The 20,710-nt window shown below is 41.5% G+C and overlaps 1 non-coding gene across 1 annotated transcript; it reads left to right on the top strand.

Moving 5' to 3' along the window:
* The first annotated feature begins 15,130 nt into the window (after positions 1–15,130).
* LOC111754379 (U6 spliceosomal RNA) lies at positions 15,131–15,237 on the top strand. Its single transcript, XR_002789071.2, has one exon. It is a non-coding gene; the product is annotated as a U6 spliceosomal RNA (small nuclear RNA).
* Positions 15,238–20,710: the final 5,473 nt, after the last annotated feature.

Raw genomic sequence — 20,710 nt, 5'->3', positions numbered from 1 at the left:
GAGACCACAGGGATGGTCTCTCAGAAGACATAAACAATTAGAAATTGTCCTCATCTAGAAGAGAATCTTAAGACAATGAGCAAGGCACTACCCATGATGGGTATTTTGGTGAGCAAGACAGAGGCCCTGGCAGAGAATATCATTCGAGGGTCAAGAATAACTGAAGGAAGTCTCTTATCAAATCCCCAAAATGTTACATAAATAAAATTATCCCTATAAACATGAAATTATTATACTTTCCTTACCTTTCACTTCTAAAGTTTATGTCTGAACTATTTTTTTATTTAAAAGAGGGGGAAGAAAACCACAGAAAAGAAAAGCAAAAAGTAAAAGAGACAAACAACCATAACAAACCCAAAACAATAACAATACAGGCTTTCAAAACAAGATGATGAGAACTGAACAATGGTTGTTCGATTGCATGTTGTTATCTTCCAAAGAGTTGCTTAGGTCATGTCAGAACTATTAACTCTAGGTGATCACCAACTTTGTTTTTGCTTAAATATACAGATAGTCATGAAGTAACTTTCTAGTCCTCTGAGCCTCCTGCATTATACTCCTCAACAGATAAAGAAGTAGGTACTCATAGTTATGGAAACAGGATCAGTACACAAAATTCCCTGCTAAAGCAGCAGGGGATTGTGAACACTTGGAGCCTAGACTGCTAACATTTTCATATGGGACTTAGGAGAGCAGTCATAATTCTTTCATACTGTGCAAACACTTAGCAAAGACCTTGGTTGGATTGCATCATAAATCTACCCACCTGGCCTTTTCCCTAGTGTGATTGCCTGTCTATATTAGTGTGTGTGTATATACATATTATTACACATTGTGTTGCAAATATTTATATGTCATGTTGCAAATAATAAGCTGTCTGGTTTTTCTGTTGTCTTTCTCAAAATGCGGAAATAAACATGTAATTTCTAACTGGAAAAAGGATCGTTTTTATTACAAGATACTGAGAAATTATAAGACTGGCATTTAAAACAACCACCGTCATCAGTTATGTCCCATTCTCTTCACCTCTAATGAATCTCTGACAGTGAGTCTCAAGCCATCTGTTGTAAAGGGCCGGGTTTGCTTTATTTGCAAACTGTTATAAATGGTTCATTTTGTAAAATATAACACAGTGTTATAAGGTTGAAAATTTTGAGTGTCATATTATATTTTATTAGATTAAAAAGATGCAAAATTACTCTTTTCAATTTCTACAAAAGCTTCTTTTTTTGTTTGTTTGTTTGTGACGAGATCTTGCTTTGTATTCCAGGCTTGCCTTGAACTCCCTGCAGAGCCCATACTGGCTTGGAATTCAAGGCAATCTTCCTGCCTCAGGCTCCTCAGTGCTGGGGTTATACCTATGCAACAACACGCCTGGCTACAAAGGTGTCTTGATTTCTCTGATGGGTACGGATACACAGGTCACACTTGGGAAGAACTACAAAATGAGAATGATTATTTTCACTTTTTGGTACACAAAAATCTGAGACTCAAATAAGTAATATAATTAATACATTCAGATAAAATGGTGGAGACCAAGTTTCTACTGTAGGTTGATCCCCAATTATGAAATATTAAATAAGTACCATATACTATTTCATACTGATTCAAATTCTAAAATTGTGCCTTTCAATGGGAAAGTGGCCAGTCGCCTGTGGCTAAAGGTAAATGAATTGGAACCACATAAAATTGATTTTATTTACAGAGTTCTTCAGTTGCCCTGGTGACATATGGCAAGTAGCTGCCATACTGGATAGCCCAGACAGAGGATTTGAATCCCATAGAAAGTTCTCTGGACAGTGCTGCTCTAAAGTATCAGGGTTTCCTCGTAAAGGTCATGTGAAAGTTAGTTTTAGATACAGTCATGTTAGCTGCCTGGCACTTTGCCTCCTGTGAGGAGCTGCCCTTGGTTTCCATTCTTTCCTCCATAACTCTACTCACCCCTCCAGTCATGGCTGATGGACCATCAATGACCCATCACAAAAGCCAACCCAGACAAATGTAGTTTTTGTCTTTTGGAAAAGATGCACATAGATCTTAAAGTGACTTAGGTGAGAAAGAGAATATTTATAACTTGCTAAGCCCACATGATTTCCAGGACAAAAGGAAATACCAAGGAAGGTGTGTACAGGGAAACCTGATATAGATGTCCACAAAGTACCAGCCCCATACATAGCAACAATAGTCAGGAGGTGAATCTAAGTTGCAAAACATGGCATATTAGCCAGGCATGGGGGTGCACACCTGTAATCCCAACACTTAGGAGGCTGAGTCAGGAGGATTTCCAGTCTGGAGTACTTAATAAACTTGAGGCCAGCAGGGACTACATAGTGAGATCCTGTCACAAAAAAAAAAAAAAAAAAAAAAAAAAAAATTACTGACAAGCTTGTAGCACCCTCCACAAGGACAGTTAACAAGAAAGAAGAAATAATCATAAGGTTTGTATCTATACCTGCAGTCAACATTGGTTGCAAACTGGCTGCCTATTAAATACTTCTTTTTGGGCATGGCAAAATTTTTATTTGTAGTAGTAAAATGTTTTAAAAGTGAAGAAACTGGCTTGCAGAGTGAGCTTGGGTCAAGTAAAAGAGGAAAAAGTAAAATAAAATCATACCCTGGAGGGTGTAGGGCAGCCTACCATGAGGAAAGCCACGAGAGCCTAAGCATTTTTTAAAAACATACATTATTTAACACAGAGGTCCAAATGATCTTTAAATGATCCGGTTTTACAAATGAAGCCGCGGAAGTGAATGAAACTTACCTTGCGTTGGGACATCATTAAAAGTCACAATGGTTGTTCATATCTTCCTGCTATAGGTACCGTAGTATATAGCAGATAAGGAGCTAAGTGGGAAACCCCAGGAGGAATTCATACTCTCACCCAAAAAATGATTGTTTTCTAGTTTTGCACTCAAAGTGACTCAGCAGTAACAATAGCAGTGGCACTTTTGGCCACACCAAAATTCATGTGTACACCTAGCAGCCCAGAGTTTTGTCCCCAGTGTAAATATGCATGTGTTACATACTTCACATAGGGTGGTTGGCTCTATGGTTCAGTCCCCCAAAATTTTTTAAGTAAATAAATGGCCAGACAGCTAGCTATCATTTATTTTTATCATTAAACAAGAATATTATCAAGGAAGTTAGCAACATTGTTTAACTGGCAAAGGAGACCTTTACTTTATTTTACTTTTGTACCAGGGATCGAACTCATGACCTTGCGCTTGCCAGGCATGTGCTTGTGCTGCTGAGCTAAATCCCCTACTACATGAGTCATTTTAAAGGAGTTTCCAGCTGCTGACTTGTAACAGTTTGTTTCAAAATCATTACTTTTAGGTGGAAGGAGAGGAGGAGAAGGGGGGTAAAAAGAATTAAGACATGGTGTGAACATGTTTACCAAATCCTTGCAATGAAAGTAGTCATCCTTTAGGCAGACATATACTAAGAAAAATTAAAAAATTTTAAAACACAATTAGTATTTGTTAAACTGAGTATATTAAGTCATCAGTAATGATATTTTTAAAAGAAATTATAATAAAGAAGAAAGCATAATGAAAAAAGGTAGTTTGATAATATAAAGACATTAAATTTTTCTCAATTTTAATAAAAAAGACATTCATGTATAGGTGTTTCTGTTTATCCAATTGTGAACAAAGTATAGACGTGACCCCCGTTTTTTGTCTAAAAGAAATATATGACATCCATAGGGAACCCTAAATGAGCCAAAGCTCCTAGAAAAAATAGGTACTCTTCCTAACCCAACACAGATTGTCAATGTATCGTAATCAGGTAGAAAGTGGATACAGCAATTATATTTAAGTCTTTTTTTTTTTTTTTTTTTTTTTAGTAATGGAAATCGAACTCAAGACTGTGTGCTTACCAGGCAGGCACTTATGCCACTGAGCTATACCCTCGGCCCAGCAATTACATTGAGAAGTAAAGAATATAGTAACCAATTTAAAAAGATTTAACATGCCCAGCTTGTTTCCCATTTGTTTCTGCAGTCTGCATTCCTGGAGGACCCACAGATTAAGAATAGTTTCCCTTCCCTTCTTATGTCTTTTGTGGATTTTACCCATTATTCCAGGTTCTAGTAACATTTCTTGAGTTCTTTCTATAGGTCTTGGGTATGTATATTAATACATTTATTACTTACAACAAGCTCATGAGACAGGCTCATTTAGAGTTAAGTAAATTTGGCTCCAAATAATTTTTTTAAAAAAACCCTTCCCAAGGTCAAAAAAATATAAACAGTGGAACCAGGACTGGAACCAGATAGCCTGGGTTTGGAACACGTGTGTATCACCAACTGCACTCCAGCCAGAAGCAGCGTGTTCTGTTACAGTGTGTATTTAACTGGCCAACGCACGCTGGTGTGGGAACCTTGAGTGTAATGTGAAAACTGCGTGAGTTCCTAGGAGTTTTCCCAGACAAGGGGAGCTGGAGAAGGGTAGCACATGATAAACCACAGAAGTTGGAGCAGACTGGCATGTGCCGTGCAGCTCGGAAACCTGTGTTCTGTTTGAAGGAGTGTCGAGGTGGCCGTTGGTTCTGTTACAAGCAGTTGAGTTAGATAGAAATGTTACAGGGAGTCAGGCAGGGCTGGGCCCTCCAAGGAGCCAGAGCAGAAGCCCATGGCTTGCAGTCCTGGAGGAGACAGACACCTCCTGCTATGGGCCAGATCTTAAGACAAAAGGCAAAACAAATGGGAACACACCCTAAGTATAAACATCAGGGACTGATACTCTAAATAGGCACGCATCACCTTGAGGAAGCCAGGGGTCGCCATCCCAACCCTGCAGGAAGAGGCACTGTTCTTTAGGCATGACTTCTGACTGACTTGCCCATTTGTCCCTGATTTGGTCAATTTTACCTAAATAACTAGTCTTATTGGTTGACTATAGTTCTGTCCCACCTTAGTTCCCATGTTTTCCCCATCTCGGATCCTCCTCACCTGGTGGTTTTGCTCTATAAAATCCCTAGAAAAGGCAGAGTCTTTGGCAACCTGCTCAGGACCCCTTCTGTCTCTTTCCTAGACAGAAGTTTTCTTTCTCTCAATAAATATATTCCACTCTTAGCCTCCATTGTTCCTAAAATTCATTCTTCAATTTTAGAAAACATGAACTCGCACAGAACATCTAGTGGACTGGGAGTTTCATTCCCCTGTATCAGTTCCATAGCCCCTTCCAGGGTTCTTATCACAGGCTCAGCCCAGCCTGGCTGTAAAGCGGGGAGCACTGCTCCTCTCTTCTGCCGAGTCCCAGCATCCCTTCTGGCTCTGAGTTCTTCTCCCATCTGGTTGTCTTCACACTTGTGTGTTCTGCTGTGGTTTTTCTTGCATTTTTAATATCTCTAAAATTAGCATCCAGACACACTAAGCTGCCCGTCTAGACTGTCTGAAGTTTCTCTGGAGGTATCATTTAAAAAAATAATAATAGTCATGGGCATTGATTCACATAAGTTTTATTTTATTTTCATTCTACAGTTCTGTAGATTGTGAGGGTTTTCAATGGTATATGTGTTACATGTAAGATTATAGCAGCAACCCAAACATCTTGAATTAATCACTATCCCAAACATTTCTTTGTTTGTTTTGAGACAGGGTCTTGCTATGCAGTCCTTGAACTCACAGCGATCCTCCTGCCTCATCCTCCCAAGTGCTCCCAAACTTTTTATCATCTCAAGTCTAGCATTTTCATCACCACAGATAAACTTTCTTTGTTGTCAGGATTCCAAACTCATTGGAATAAAAAGTAATACAAATCTTACCCACTTCCCACCCAAATGGTTCTGCCACTAAGATGCTTAAAAGCTTCTAAGGGAGAGACAAGTGGCTGGTAAGCAATTTGAGATACTGTAGGAGGGATACTAAATCTACACCTGTAATTAGACATTTTGTTTGAATCTATGGTAGAACCTATCACTTGCTTTATGACCCTAGGAAGTCATTGCAATTTTATGAGTTCTACAATACATAGGATTGATGATACCTGTTTTATAAGACGATACAAAAACTAAATGAGTCATACATGTCAATGTGGCAGACACTAAATTTGGTGATTTCTTTCTTCAGACAGTAATGGTTGATACATTGTGTCAACTTAAGAAGTTTAGAAGTTTAACTGAGACACTCAGCAGGGACCAAGGTTCTTACTTTTAAACATCCTCAGCCTGTGCAGAGGAGGCAAGGAGACTGTGAGTGCTATATCCGCCCTGGGAGTTGGTGGCTCCTGTACAGTATAAGCCAGGAGAGGAGGATTTTTTTTCTTTTTGCTCTGGCTGCTGCATCGAAGTGTTACCCCAGTGCCACGCCACCTTGCCTTGGAACCAGCTGATTATGGACTGAAACCTCCACAACAGTGAGCTAAATAAACCTTTTATTCTTTCATTTTGGGTGTCAGGCATTTTGTCTCAGCAATGAGAAAAAGTATCCAGGACAGGCGTGAAGACAGATCATTGAGATGTCTCAGTGTTGCATGCAGTTGAGTTAGTTAGAAATACTATAGGCAAAGAGACAGGTCTAGGTCCTCAAAGGAGCTAGTGCAGAAGCCCAGATCCGTTGCAACTATGAGGGACATAGATTCCTCCTGCTGTGGGCCAGGCTTCAAGACAAAAGATCAAGCAAAGGCATCCATACCCTACAGACTGATATTCTAAATAGTTCCCTATCACCCTGAGGAAGTCAGGAGTCACCCTCCCACCCCCCTAGGGAAGAGTCACTGCTCCCTAAGAATGCCTGCTTCCTATGTGACTTTCTTCCCCATTTGTCCCCAATTTAGTCAATTTTACCTGAACTATTAATCTTATTGGCTGACCATTAGTTCTGTCCCACCTTATGCCCATCTGCCTTGTGAGTTCCAGTTTTCCCCACCTTGAACCCATCTCACCCCATGATTTTACTGTATGAAAGTCCCTGGAAAAGACAGAGTCCTTGGCAATCCGCTCGGGACCCCTTCTGTCTCTCTCAGACAAAAGTTTTCTTTCTCTCAATAAATATATTCTGTTCCTAACATTTGTTGTTCCTAAAATTCATTCTTTGATTTTTAGAGAACAGGAAGTCATACCGGACATAGTAGGTTGGGAGTTTCACTCCTGTAAAATCATCAGCATTTGTTTCTAAAAGCTAGGAATAATTTCAACTGAGTCATTATTTTATAGTTATTAGAAGCAGCTTTAGAAAAACTGAGCCTCCAAAAGTCAATACCCATTGCAAAAGGAGACTAGGGTTTCCATCACTGGGAATCCAAAGTTGTGTCCTCTCCAATCTGTCCCATCATTGCTTCATTTTGTTTTGTTTTTCTGTGGTTTCATTTTGCTGTGATCCTAGGTATTGAACCCAGAACCTTCATGCTGAGCTATGTCTCCAGCACTGTCCACCCCTTTGTTTTGGAGACAGGATCTTGCTAAGTCTCTAACTTTTCTGAGCTGGGCTGTGATTTGTGAGCCTCCCAGCTTAGCCTCTCAGAGAGCTTGGATTACAGGTGTGGGTTGCCACCACACCTGGCGTATTTATTTATTTTTTGAGAGAATTATAATTCACATACTGTATAACTCACTTGTTTATAGTGTACTTTCATGTCTTTTATTATATTCATGGAATTGTGAAACACCACCCAATGGTTTTAGAACATTTTCATCACCCTAGAAGGAAACTGCACCCACTAAAAATCGTTCTTCATTTCCCCTAATAATGGAAGCTAGAAAACTGGGGAGAGCCTCTGAATCTGACTTTTCTTCATGTCAGTATAGGACCTGCCACTTCTTGGAAGTGTGGCTCTTTCATTCCGGAATTATTCAGATTGTTGTGTAGAAACAAATCCGAGAGCTTCTACCAGTCATCTATCATTGACCCCAAGCACTGGAGGTGATGAGAAGAAGGGAGCTCCATTGCTCTGTCTCCAAACTGGACAGGGGCCAGCTTCAGTTGATGAATAACTCAACAAGCATCCTGAAAGGAAGAGGATGAATACAGCCACCCACTGACAGATTGGCTCACAGGAGATACAGATTAATGTCTTATTCCTGGCCCAAACAAACAAGAGGAAAACTAAGCAAACAGTTTCTTAGTTTCTTACTGCACAGCCTCTGGACCGTCTGATTGTCTGAAACCTTTTTGGAATCCTACTCAGTACTTTTTTATGCTAAAGTCCTTGCATTCATTCTCTCTCCTGATTGAACAAATTGTTCTAGAACATCATGGTTTCACCAGACTGGTGGACAGATGTGTCTCATGTTCTATCTATAGAGCAGGAATTTGCAATTAGTAATTCTGGCTTGGGTGACTAGTCTTTCCTGCCACAGCAGCCAAGTCATTGGTAGGAGCGGCAATGACCTGAAGGCTGGGCTGGGCTGGAGGCTCTGCTTCAGAGAGCTTTGAGCACTGGTCTGGCAGGTGAGTGCTGACAGCTCCCTTGCCCTGAAGATGGGCTTCTGCACAGGGCACTGAGGTCTCTTGGGACTGCAGCAGCCAGCTTCTCCTAGGATGACAGGCTCAAAAGGAAAGCAAGGAAGAGGCCAGGACTTCCGCTGTTAGAAAGACACAGACCATGTTTCCTCTGACCATGTGTCTGAGTCACAAGTCCTAATTCTCTCGTCAGGAACAAGGAGGTATTATGTATGCTAAAGAAGGCGGGGTCTAGGCTCCAGCTCTTCAAGGGAAGAGAAAAAATAATCTGTGGACATAATTTACATGCATCCCTCCTTGCTCCTTCTTCTCCCAGCTATGATCTTCCAAGGTCTCCAATCAGGATGAAGGTGGAAATTTCTGTCTTGTACTTGAATTTCAAGTTTAAAAATTTTTTTTCTTCAATTTTTTTCTATAATTATTACAGGCAAATCCAGTATTATGATAAGAATTAAATTTTACAATTGGAATTCCTGGATTTTGAGTTTTACATTAGCTTTATTTCTACATTAGTCATATAAATTCAAGTTCAATCAGTCATATAAGTCATATAAGCTATTTCATTGTTCTGAATCTCAGCTATTTCTTCTGTATATCGGTGTATGATGTTACCAGAAGATTATTAAAACGGTTACATCACATAGGAAACACGACAATTGTCTGAAAAGTGAATGTACCACACAAATGGCTCTGTTGAAAAAATTGTGACTATTATTAGCACCCAACCCCATCCTATATATTAGTGGGAATAACAATACAATCATCCCACGTCAATGACCAAACTTTTTCAAATCAGTTACCAGCTCATCTCTGCTGATTCATTTGAACAATTTATTCCTCCACTGAAAATATGAAATGCACCATTTTATCTTCATACTATTACATGTGGAGAAAAAACAAGTTCATCTCTTTGTTACTGACTCACACTAGACTTCTTTTGAAGTTAATGGGCCAGAGACATGGAATAGTTTTAAATAAACCTGTTTTTAAATTGTGGTTCACCTCTATGTGTGACTTTTTTAGTAGGCTGAATTTGCTAAATATTTGGAATTTGATATGAAGCTAAAAGCTTAGCCTGTTTATTTTTTATTTTAAGACAGAGTCTTGCTATGTAGTTTAGGCTGGCCTGGAACTCACTATGTAGTTGAGGCAGGTCTTGAACTTGTGTTACCCTCCTGCCCCAGCCTCCTAAGTGTTGAGTTTACAGGTGTGCATACACACACAGCAGTGTGTTCAAATGTTTCATTTTGAAAGAGAAAATTCTCTGGAAATAAATTTAAAGGTGGCAAGGCCTGCTGGGAATTTGGCTCAGTGGCATAAGTGCCTGCCTGGCAAGGTCCTGAGTTTAATCCTCAATACAAAAAAATGACCAGGCCTTTGAAAAAATTACATCAAAATTGCATTATATATATATGTATATATATATGAATGATACAATATTATATATTGAATGGTATCAATATTTAAGGCCAGGCTTTTTGAGAGCCTTCTTTTTGGTTAACTTCCCCCCTTTCTTTAGTGTGTATCAGGAGTGTTGTCTCTCTTACCTGTGCATGTATTACCAATCCAGTGCAAGAGTAGGAACAGTGACGGATTCATAAATGACCTTGAATGAGATCTTGATAAATACACAGTTGGCCTGATGCGTATTAACCCTTCCTTCACCGCAGCAAATCCTGAAGTCCACAGCAGAGTGGTGTCTACTTCCCAGAAAAAGAAACTGAAGTACAGAGAGATTAAGGAGCTTGCCTGAGGTGACCCAGCCAGTCCATAGCGTTTGGATTTACAAAGGCAGAGCCTGAACGAGCTCCTCATGTTTATAATAACGCTGTATGGTTCCCTTGGTTCTAGTTTCCCTACGATTCTGTTTATCTCACACACACACACACACACACACACACACACACACACACACACACACACACACAGGTGTTCTCCATTTGTGTAAGTATGGGATTATAGTTCATGTGTTTATAGTTCATATCTTTATCTTGCTTTTCTCATACACTAACCTAAAGAAATATTGGAAGTCAATTGCTATACCTGTAATTCAATCATTTTTCTTTTACTCTATTTCTTTTTCTTTTCTTGGTACTGATATAGGGGAATGAAACTCCCAACCTACTATGTCTGAGTATCCGTGTTCTCTAAAATTGAAGAATGAATTTTAGGAACAACTTAGGTTAAGAGTAGAATATATTTATTGAGAGCAAGAAACCTTCTGTCTGAAGAGAGACAGAGGGTTCCTGAGTGGGTTGCCAAGAACTCTGTCTTTTCCAGGGACTTTTATAGAGCAAAATCATGGGGCGAGTTAGGTTCAAGGTGGGGAAAACTGGGAACTTACAAAGCAGATGGGCATAAGGTGGGACAGAGCTATAGTTAGCCAAGAAGATCAGTAGTTCAGGTAAAATTGATTACATTAGGGACAAATGGGAAAGCAAATCACATAGGAAGCAGGCATTCTTAAGGAGCAGTGATTCTTCCCTAGGGGGAGGGATGGTGACTCCAGGCTTCCTCAGGGTGATAGGGAGCTATTTAGGGTATCCAACCTTAGGATACAATGAGGCTGGATTCCTGTTCCATCTTCACTCAAATATGAATTGTGTACGAGGGCTCCAACCGTTCACCTGACCTAGAACCTTCTGCTGGCCCAGGCTACGCCTCCCAGACTCAGAGCTGAGAAGACGGGAGGGCGGGCGGAGTGGTCTCCATCAGTCTCCTGGGAGCCCTGCACACTTCCCTTTGTCTCTCCTGAGTTTCCCGGCTGGGGCTGGGAGCTGCGGAGGAGCTTTGCTGCCTTAGTTCCCTTCTGTCTGCCAGGTGCTCGGCATCCAAACGCTCAGTCCCTTATGGGGCTCTGCTAAGCTGACCCCCTGCTGAGGGCTGTCCCCTCGCAGTCCTGAGGAGACACTGCTCCCGCTGGCCCCTTGGGATGACCCTCTGAGCAGATCCACGTGATGCACCCTACGCAGAGATGCTCATCTTTCCAAATGGGTTTCTTCTTTTTTTGTTGTCTTTTTGAGACAGGGTCTCACTATGCAGTTCAGGCTGGTCTTGAGCTCACTTTGTAGCTCAGGCTGGTCTTGAATTTGCAATGATCCTCCTGCCTCAGTGTCCCGAGTGCTGGAATTGTAGGCTTGTGCCACCACGCCTGGCTCCAAATGGGTTTCTTCGGTGAAACCTCTCTCCTGGTGTCTTCATTGAGCTCCTTTCAGGGGCGGCTACTTCAGCCTTTCATAAATATTTGCAGTTAATTCTCCAGCTACGGGAGAATTACCATTTGATTCAGCACTTGTGTTTTCTCCTGGCTCTGCCAGTCGGAAAATCCCCCTTACAGTTTCCCCAGGAAAGAGAAGGTAACAAATCCTGATGTACTCAGGGGGACCCATGTCGAACCCAGCAGCTCTCTGAAAACCCTGGAGTTTTAGTTTGGGCATGGAAGATGCGGAAACATATCTGTCTCCGCTCTTACTTAAAGAAGTGAGAAACAGACTCTGGAGTTGGTCCACGGTTTCCTACCTTCTGTCTCTGCTCCTCACTCCCAGGAGCAGGGAGGCAGTTTACTGATTGCAAATCCAGCTTTACAATCTCCTTTGCTGTCCTACATGACCAGGCCGGGGACTGATTCTTTTATAACCTTTTGGATACAGAAGTCAAATACAAACTTTTGTTCTATTTTTGGTATTTTCTGATAGTTAATAAAACCAACATCCCTTGGTCCCCTTTTCATAAGTTTATTAGCTATTGTCAGACGTTTAGTTTCCTGTTTATTTCACCCACCCCTCTCCTTGCCGTCTACTGGAATTCTAAACAGATTGTATGAAAATATGACCTTAGTTCTGTGACATTTTTATGACCACAAATCTTTCCTTCCAAGAACATAGCTTTTACAAAATATTTATCTCTTTTCTTCCTGTACTGGTCTATCTACTTTCAGACACTTTTTATTTTATTTTATGTGAGCTTTTCCCTACCATCTCTGTCTACTCATGTTATAAAGTATTATCTTTGTGTGTTTTCCTCTGTTTACCCACCTTGCTAAATTGTCCTATTAAGCGTAGAAGTTTCAGGGCCAGGGATTTAGCTCAGCAGGCATAAGTGCCTGCCTGGCAAGCACTAGGTGGTGAGTTCGATGCCCGGTACCAAAAAAAAAGTATATGTTTCTTGTTTTTAGTGAGTCTTACCTATGTTTAGGGTTATTGTCAGACGATTGGCAAAGAGATATTGTTATCTCTTCTACCAGGTCAGTCATTTCTCGTTTAACTTCGTGCTCACTGATTTCACTGAAACCACTACAATAAATTTTAATCAAATGTTTTAAAGTCATAACTGCTTAAAAGAATAGTTAAGGAGGAGGGAGTTGGAAGAAGGGTATGGAAAAGAATTAACATGTGTTATGTACATGTTCCAGCTGCCCGTGAGGAACGTAAACACATATTGCAGACATGTAAAAAAATAAAATAAAACAAAGGAGAAGGAATCAAGAAGTAGATGAGGAGAGAAGGAGAGGAAAGGGGATGCAAAAGAATTAAAATGCATTATATGTACACAACTCATGTACTGACTCCCCACAAACATGTAATAGTAAAAATAACAGCTGGGCGTGGTGGTGCATACCTGTAATCTCAGCACTAGAGAGGCTGAGGCAGGAGGTTTGCCATGAATTGGGGCCCAGCCTGGGCTACATAGTGAGTTCATGACCAGTTTAAAACATGCTGAGACTCTTTATGGGGAAAAAAAAATAATAAATTGGCATTGGGATCTATTTGTTATTGTATTTAAGTACCTCCTTTATATGACTACTTCATTTAACATCTTTATTGGGGATATCATTATGTTTTATCGAGAGCATTTTCAGCACATGCTGTTGTAATTCCATGAAATGTCTGTCTTCAGTTGGCTGCTTTCATGGATCAGATTGATGCTGGCCCTCACCTTGACCCATATTTGTCTCTTAGTCATACTGTTTTCATGTATTGCTGGCACCAATTTTCCTTGATGTCACATTGTTTGACAGATTTACTTTCCCTCCCTCTTGCCTTCTCTCTTTCTTCATTGTTTTGTTTGTGTGACAGGGTTCATATGTAGTTCAAGCCTCTTAGTGTAATTAGCCCAGGCTGGGCTCAAACTTGCAGTGATCCTCCTGCCTCAGCCTCCCAAGTGCTAAAGTTACATGTGTGTACCATGGTATCAGGCTCTATTTCTTTTTCCTACTTCTTTTTGTATATTTTTATCATAAAGTTTTCATGTTAAAGTTGTGTTTCACAAAAAAATCTAGAGAAGTTGCCACCTTTGCTAGTTACTGTAAACTACACCCTTGCTACAAAGTGAGGTTACAAGGCAGGAATAGAGACGCAGAACCTTAGGCCTAATATTAGCTCTACTGAGCCAGTACTGGCTTGGAAGTAGACCCCCAAAGTGTCATGTGAACATGAATGATTCAGGAACACTGCTTAAAAGACCATCAAAACTATCCAAGCTGTCAGGTGTCTGATCATTTTCAACAGCAGAACTTTGGTCGCCGTTTCTGATCTGTTCAAATCATTTCCCCTTTCTTAAGTCAATTTGGATAAGGCTGGTTTTGCTGGGATACTGTTTCCTCTGTCTTAGCAAATCTGTTGCCATAGTTACTGCTAAGCATCTTGTATCTATTTGAACCTCTCTTAGATGGAGGGCTGTAACACTACCATTTCCCTGGAGGTCTGGCTTCTCCAGCAGCTCTCCTGCTGTTTGATCAGGATCATCTTGCTCTTGTCAGCTTGTAGTACTTAGGGAGATGTTTGGGGTACCCACCAGACTGCCCCCCAAAGACTCAGGCCCTCATTTTCCTAGGTGCTGTGCTGTAAGAGGCTGATGACTCACCTGAATTCTCTCTTTTTTGGGAATTATCCTTAGCTAGGGAGAGCCCCCCCCCAAGAGCATCCTTCTGGGGATGGTCCCATCCACTAGTTGGTACTCAAGAAGGAGGAGGGCAGAACAGCCCACTTCTGTGCCTCAGGCAGGAGCAACTGAAGGGTCATCCCAGGTCCTGAGCACCCATAACTAAAGCCAATTTCCCTTCGCCTTGCATGGGCATTTAACATTTCCTTTTGCCTACTTCGCTTCCCTTTACCCATTGCAACTTTTGTCTCCAGGAGAACTCCCCAAATAAACTACTTGCACACAGATTTCAGAGTTGCATACTTGTGTGTGTGTGTGCACGTGTGTGTGCACGCATAGGGGTGGCAAGGTGGAGTGAACATCCCACAGTCCCTCCACTGAGCTGGACATTTCCTTTGTTAACTTTGGCTCTGGGTTCAAGCGAGGCTCTCTTTACACAGACTGCTAACAGTCTGTCACTCACTGCCACCACATTCTCCCAGCCACAGGACAGGGAGGGCAGAAGGACCTGGTGCCCCACCCCCAACCCCATTGCTGGCCGATGCTTTGTTCCTCACTTCCTGTAGGTCCTGTGTGACCACTCAGCTTGAGCAAAGCACTTGCATAGGCACTAAAATGGAATTAAGAGACTTCCTTCAGATGACCAGGTTTCCAGGATCTCACTCTGTTTTAACTTTTGAAAAAAATTCTTAAAGAGAGGCCTGTGGGCTGTCATTCTAGCCTTTGGAAGATTGCCCTGAGTTCAAGGCCATCCTGGGCTACCCGGTGAGACCCTGTCTCAAAAAATAAACATCCTTAGACTCTAAGTAATCAAAAATCTTCAGAAATTAAATATTTCTTTTTTGTGTGCTCGCTTCAGCAGCACATATACTAAAATTGGAATGATACAGAGAAGATTAGCATGGCCCCTGCGCAAGGATGACACACAAATTCGTGAAGCGTTCCGTATTTTTGTAAGAAATGATTCAAATATACAAAAGTGTGTGGTAATCATGATTCCCCATTATGTGGCCTTGAAGCCTTACAAAGTTTTCACTCATTAATCGGAATGGCTTTATTCTGGGCTGCTTGATATTATTGCCTGTGATGAAATGAACAGCTATTTTGAAGAAAACAAGACATCATAATAGCTAGGGCTGATTTAATATCATCTTGTTTTGAAACCCCACCAAACTGTTGCTCTTCTGTCTCCATTGGTTTTATGATGTTGTATCTTACTGGATTTTATTATATGTGATAGTATAAACAAAATTTTTATAGGCAAAGAGATAATATATAAATTATATAATATATATAATGGTTTTTCATTAGCTGGTTCTAAATACCCTGTAATACTTTCATCCACTTGAATGGTTTCACACTGTCTTGATCTGTTTGATGCTATAGTATACAAAGTTATATTCAAATATTTCAAGGAAAAAGACACTATGGTAACTACTATTAAGTCGGGTTATTTGGTGGTGAAGCACTAGGTTGCTGAAATTGTCATGCTTTGACCTGTATTGTTATGTTGTTATGTCCTCTTTTATCTCAATCTCCCCCTTATTCACTAAAAAATTATTTAATTTTTTAAAATTTTTATTTTTTTAATTTAGGGGAAAAAATTAAAAAATTAGCAGGATATATTATAGTAACTTTTTTGATTTTCTATTAACTTGATTTGAAGTCCTGTATTACTTCCACTATCTTGCTTTGACTGATGAGACTCTGTTCCATTCTGTTTGATAGTATCAAGTTTGAGGGTATAGGCAACTACTTGGAAGGCAATAAGATTCACTAAGATGCCCATTCTGGTTTGACTGTTGTCTCCTTTGGAAGTCCTGTAATGTTTACAATGTTTAGGTTTTATTGGTCTTGTTCTGTACTGTTTTGTTAACTTTACTATACCTAATGATACAGGCAATTCTTTTTAAGGAAGCAAGAGGCATTATAGTAACCATTGTTGATAACCTTGTACTCTTTTTACATCATGTGCTATGTCTATCCTTTGTTTTAACTGATAGCTTTGTTTTGTCATATTTGGTTTTATTCTCTTCCAAAAAAAAAGTAATAACTATGGGAGTAATAAAACCCAAAATATGTAAATTTTGTTGTAAAAAAGAGAGGAAAGAAATACTGAAAAGGATACAACTGAAAGTGTGTTTCGGTGTGTTAAGAGAGATGACCATATTACTGAGTTTTTGCTGGATCATTGAACACAACTGTTTGCAGTCTCACTATTTGAATGTCCACTTTGTATGCTTTAATCCTGTAACTTGAACAACTATTTCTAAGATGACAATATGTAATTTATTAACTAGAGATTTCTTACCTTTTTTTTGTAATTCTGTATTACTTGTACACTTACACTGTTTTAATTTTTTTCTTTTTTTCCTTTTAAATAAAATTTAAAAAAAAATTTTTTTTTTATCCGTAAGGGGATTGACCTCATGACAGCGTGCTTGCAAGACGTTGAGTTAAATCCCGAGCCCCTAGAAATTAAATATTTTAATTAAACTATGCCTTTAATATCTTCACAAAAATTTCATATGGATGCTCACTGAAATTCAGAAGAAAAAGTGGAAAGATGCATAGGAAGAGCGGTGGCTAATTATTTTATGACTTGATGGTGTTTAACCATGGATACTCATGTTGAACTTTTGTCTTCTTGTTATTTCAACTCCCGTTCTAGAATGTCGCCTCTCACCCTGTCTTACTGAGGCAGGAGATTAGGATGTGGCCAGTCAGATGGGCCAGTTAGGCATCACCTGTTGGTCACATGCACAGAAACAAGTGACCAAGCCGCCATCTGTGACCAATCAGATAACACCATTTGCAGCCTTTTGGGGCAGGGGAGAGCAAGCAGGTTCTTGATTGGACGGTTTAGATCTGACGTCAGCCTTAGACGGGAGGACACAAAAGATGGCCAATGTGAACCTCCTGGTTGCTGTCAGCTATGTCCGTTGCCCACTCGTCTCCACGGGGCCAGAGTCCCTACTTCTTTTCCTGACCTTTAATACTTGTAAAACCTCACTACGTTTTGCAATTGTCTCAACCAATTCTTTGTTTAGGACAAGCAGATCCTAGAAAGAATCCTTGAGTTCACAGCACCCCAGGACCCAGAAATCTGTCACAGATTTCTAGGATCTCTCCCCAAGCAGCTGCGGAGAAATGAATAGTGGAACATAAATATTATTTTAAAAAAATTTTTAAAGAGGATAAAACAAAACCAAAACAAACTAGTATAAAAGATATGGGCCTCAAAATATTACAAAGTAAACATTAGTTACTATAATGTGTTTTGATGCCTTAAAAATAGTTGCAGATAACTTCAGACATAGTAAAAATCAAACAGAACAGAATAGAAACAATAAAAACAAGACAATGAATGCAAAATAAAACAAAATAATAAAGCCTGTCCCTTCCTCCTCATCTCCACGGTGGCCCCATGGACAGGTATTCCTGTGTTTTCCAGTCTGCTGACGTTTTACTTTGCCTTGGACTTCACAGCCAGAATAATTCTGCTGAAGGGCATCGTTCTGGTCTTATTTGGTGTGTTTTGATTGCGGCATCCCTGCAGGGGTGTGTGTGTGTGTGTGTGTGTGCGCGCGCGCGCGCGCGCGCGCATGCATGCGGCATCTCAAAGGGGCAAACGTGGACCCGTTTCCACTCTCCATTTGTTCATTTATTCACCAGTAACTCCATTCCAGTTATGAGCGAGCATAGTGCTTTTTCTGGTTCAAGTTCTTGTGTACTTCTGTTAGTTATTTTCTCCACCCGTGACCAGAAAGAGCTTTGAAAACTGCAGTGCAAGCAGGTCGTGGTGTTCCCCCTACTTTAGGACACTTCACTGGCCAGATATGATGGCTCAGACTGTTATACCAGCACACCAGGAGGCTGAAGCAGGAGGATCACATGCTGGAGCCCTGGCTGGGTAGCTTAGAGACCGAGTGGGAACCAGTCTCAAAATGAAAACTACAAAAGGCTGGGAAACAGCGCAGTGTGATGGCCCTAGACTTGACCCCTAGCAACACGAGGTAGGAAGGACAAGCTCCAGGGACTTTTCTTTAAGGCCAGCTATACTTCATGACCGTGCCTCGCTCAGCCCACCATGGGCCGCTCAGTCCCTTGTGTGCACTGATGTGCTCTACAGACGTGGCTGTCCTGGTGTCTCCTCTTCCTCTCTCTCCCACGAGCGACCAGTTATGTACATCTCAGCTCAAACTTCTCCATTTGTGGCTAAAGTTTTCCAGAGCTGCTATGCCCAGAGTTCGCCCACCTGCCACAGACATGGGCTCCATAATTCTTACTCTCTTTGATTGCTTATTAAAGCAATTTTCTGGAGCCAGGCCTTGCGGCTCTGTAGTCCTAGAACTTGGGAGGCTGAGGCAAGAGGATTACCATGAGTTCAAGGCTGGCCTGAACTATACAGTGAGAACCTGTCTCAAAGAAGAAGAAGCAGAACAGGAGGAGGAGGACAAAGAGGAGGAAGAGGAGGAGGAGGAGGAGGAAGAGGAGGAGGGGGAAGAGGGGGAGGAGGAGGAGGGGGAGGAGGGGGAGGAGGAGGAGGGGGAGGAGGACGAGGACGGGGACGAGGACGAGGAGGAGGACCAGGAAAAAGAAAAGACAATCTTTTTCTGGAAAGAATGAAATTTTATCAGTGTCATCAGCGCATAGCTCTGCGTGTGGCATGTAGAAAATGCTTGATAATCATTTGCTAAGCGATCAAATGTTACGCAACCAAGAGAAAAGCAAGACTTAGCCTTTGTACTCAAACATTGTATAAAGATAAATAGTAGAAGCACACTGGGTTGACACACTGTGTACTGTGACGTTTGTCTTAAGTGGAACTAACTTTTCTCATGAGGAAACTGCATTCCCAAATGAACCATAAAGGAGAATATTATCACAAATTTGAAATATATTCATGGATGTGTTTTTGAGCTGCTAGAAGGAAGGGAACAGGAGAAGGGAAGGATAGAAGTTAAGAAGCCAGGGAAGTGAAAGAGTAAGAAAGACACCGAGATCCAACTGTTCCTCCTAGAGGTTTGGCTTGAGAAGTCCAGGAGGAAGACACAGTGTATCTGTCCAGCGCTGCTCCTGAGAATGACTTGTGCAGATGGTCACTTACGCATGTGAAGTGGTGTGTCCTCTACTGACTGCCTTGTCCAGTCATTAATAAAACAAATTATTCAGCTTTAAAGATTGCCCAAAGCTGGATGTGGTAATGCACTCTTGTCATCTCAGTACCCAGAGGCTGAGGCAGGAGGATCACCATGGGTTGGAGGTCAGCTTGGGCAACATAATGAGTTCAAGGCCAGTTTGAACTAATAGCAAGAGCCTGTCTCAAAACAGGCAAACAAAGCAACAAACACACACACAAACAGTTCCCCCCAAACAAAAACAAACAATAAACAAAGCCAATCATGACATCAAAAATGACAAGCCCCCAGCCTCCAGGAGCTAACAGAAGAGGAGAGAGTGAAACCAGCCCAGAAACTTGAATACACAGTTATTTTAAAAGAATCCTCACCCACTTGTGGTTCCCCCATCAGGGTGCCATGTGCGGCCCCTCATCTGCACGGGCAAGGACCAGGGCGGCCCCCCCCCGCCCCAGTCACCCCTGGGGCCCCTGCCTGCGAAGCCTCAGCCCCTCAGCCGAGCAGCTGGGCCCCTCCTGTCTGTGGCCACAACATCCTGTCCCCTCCCAGCGGGGCCCAGCTGCCCAGGTCTGCAGGCCCTTGCCGTCGCTGCGCCACCCCGGTCCCTGCAGCAGCTACTTGTGTCCCTCTGGTGTCGCCTTCCCTCGGCAAGACCTCCCTGGCCCCGCTCTCAGCCCATTTCCTCCTAGGTTTTTCTTTGTGTCCATTTGCTTGTAGAACACAACTGTCACTGATGAATTCCTTTTATCTCGCTTTCCCTTCCCTCCCATCTCTCTTTTGACTTCACGAGATCTGTGTCCCCATTTGCTATTATCTACCTTCCATTTTACTCTTTAATTTGCTTATACTTTGAGTTTCTCACATAAGGAAAACCATGTGACATCTGACCTTCGGTGGCTGATTTGTTTCACTCTGCATTATGGTCATGAGATGCATCCATTTTATCCTTCTTTATGGCAGAGTAGCAGTCCACAGTGTATAAATACCACATTTTCTTTGTTCGTTCACCTGTTGAGGGCCATGTGGGTCATTTCCAGGATGTGGCTCTGGTGAATTGCTGTATCACTGTAGAGTTAGCTGCTGTGAGCATGGGCATCTTAGTTACTTTTCTCTCATGGCTGAGACAAATACCCAACACCCAGAGTTAAAGGTGGAAGCTTTTTTTTAGCTCATGGCTTGTAGTGGTTTTAGTCCATAATAGGCTGGCTGCAAGGCAGGGTGGCAGGGTAGAGGGGCAACAGTTCATGGCAGGGAAAGGCAGCAAAAGAGAGAGAGACCAGCCTCT

This window comes from Cavia porcellus, unplaced genomic scaffold (assembly GCF_034190915.1).
Source record: "Cavia porcellus strain 051 isolate PalLab524CR breed Dunkin Hartley unplaced genomic scaffold, mCavPor4.1 scaffold_1, whole genome shotgun sequence".
NCBI lineage: Eukaryota > Metazoa > Chordata > Mammalia > Rodentia > Caviidae > Cavia > Cavia porcellus.
Note: the sequence above shows the minus strand (reverse complement) of the source record. Positions and strands in the feature narration are given on the sequence as shown.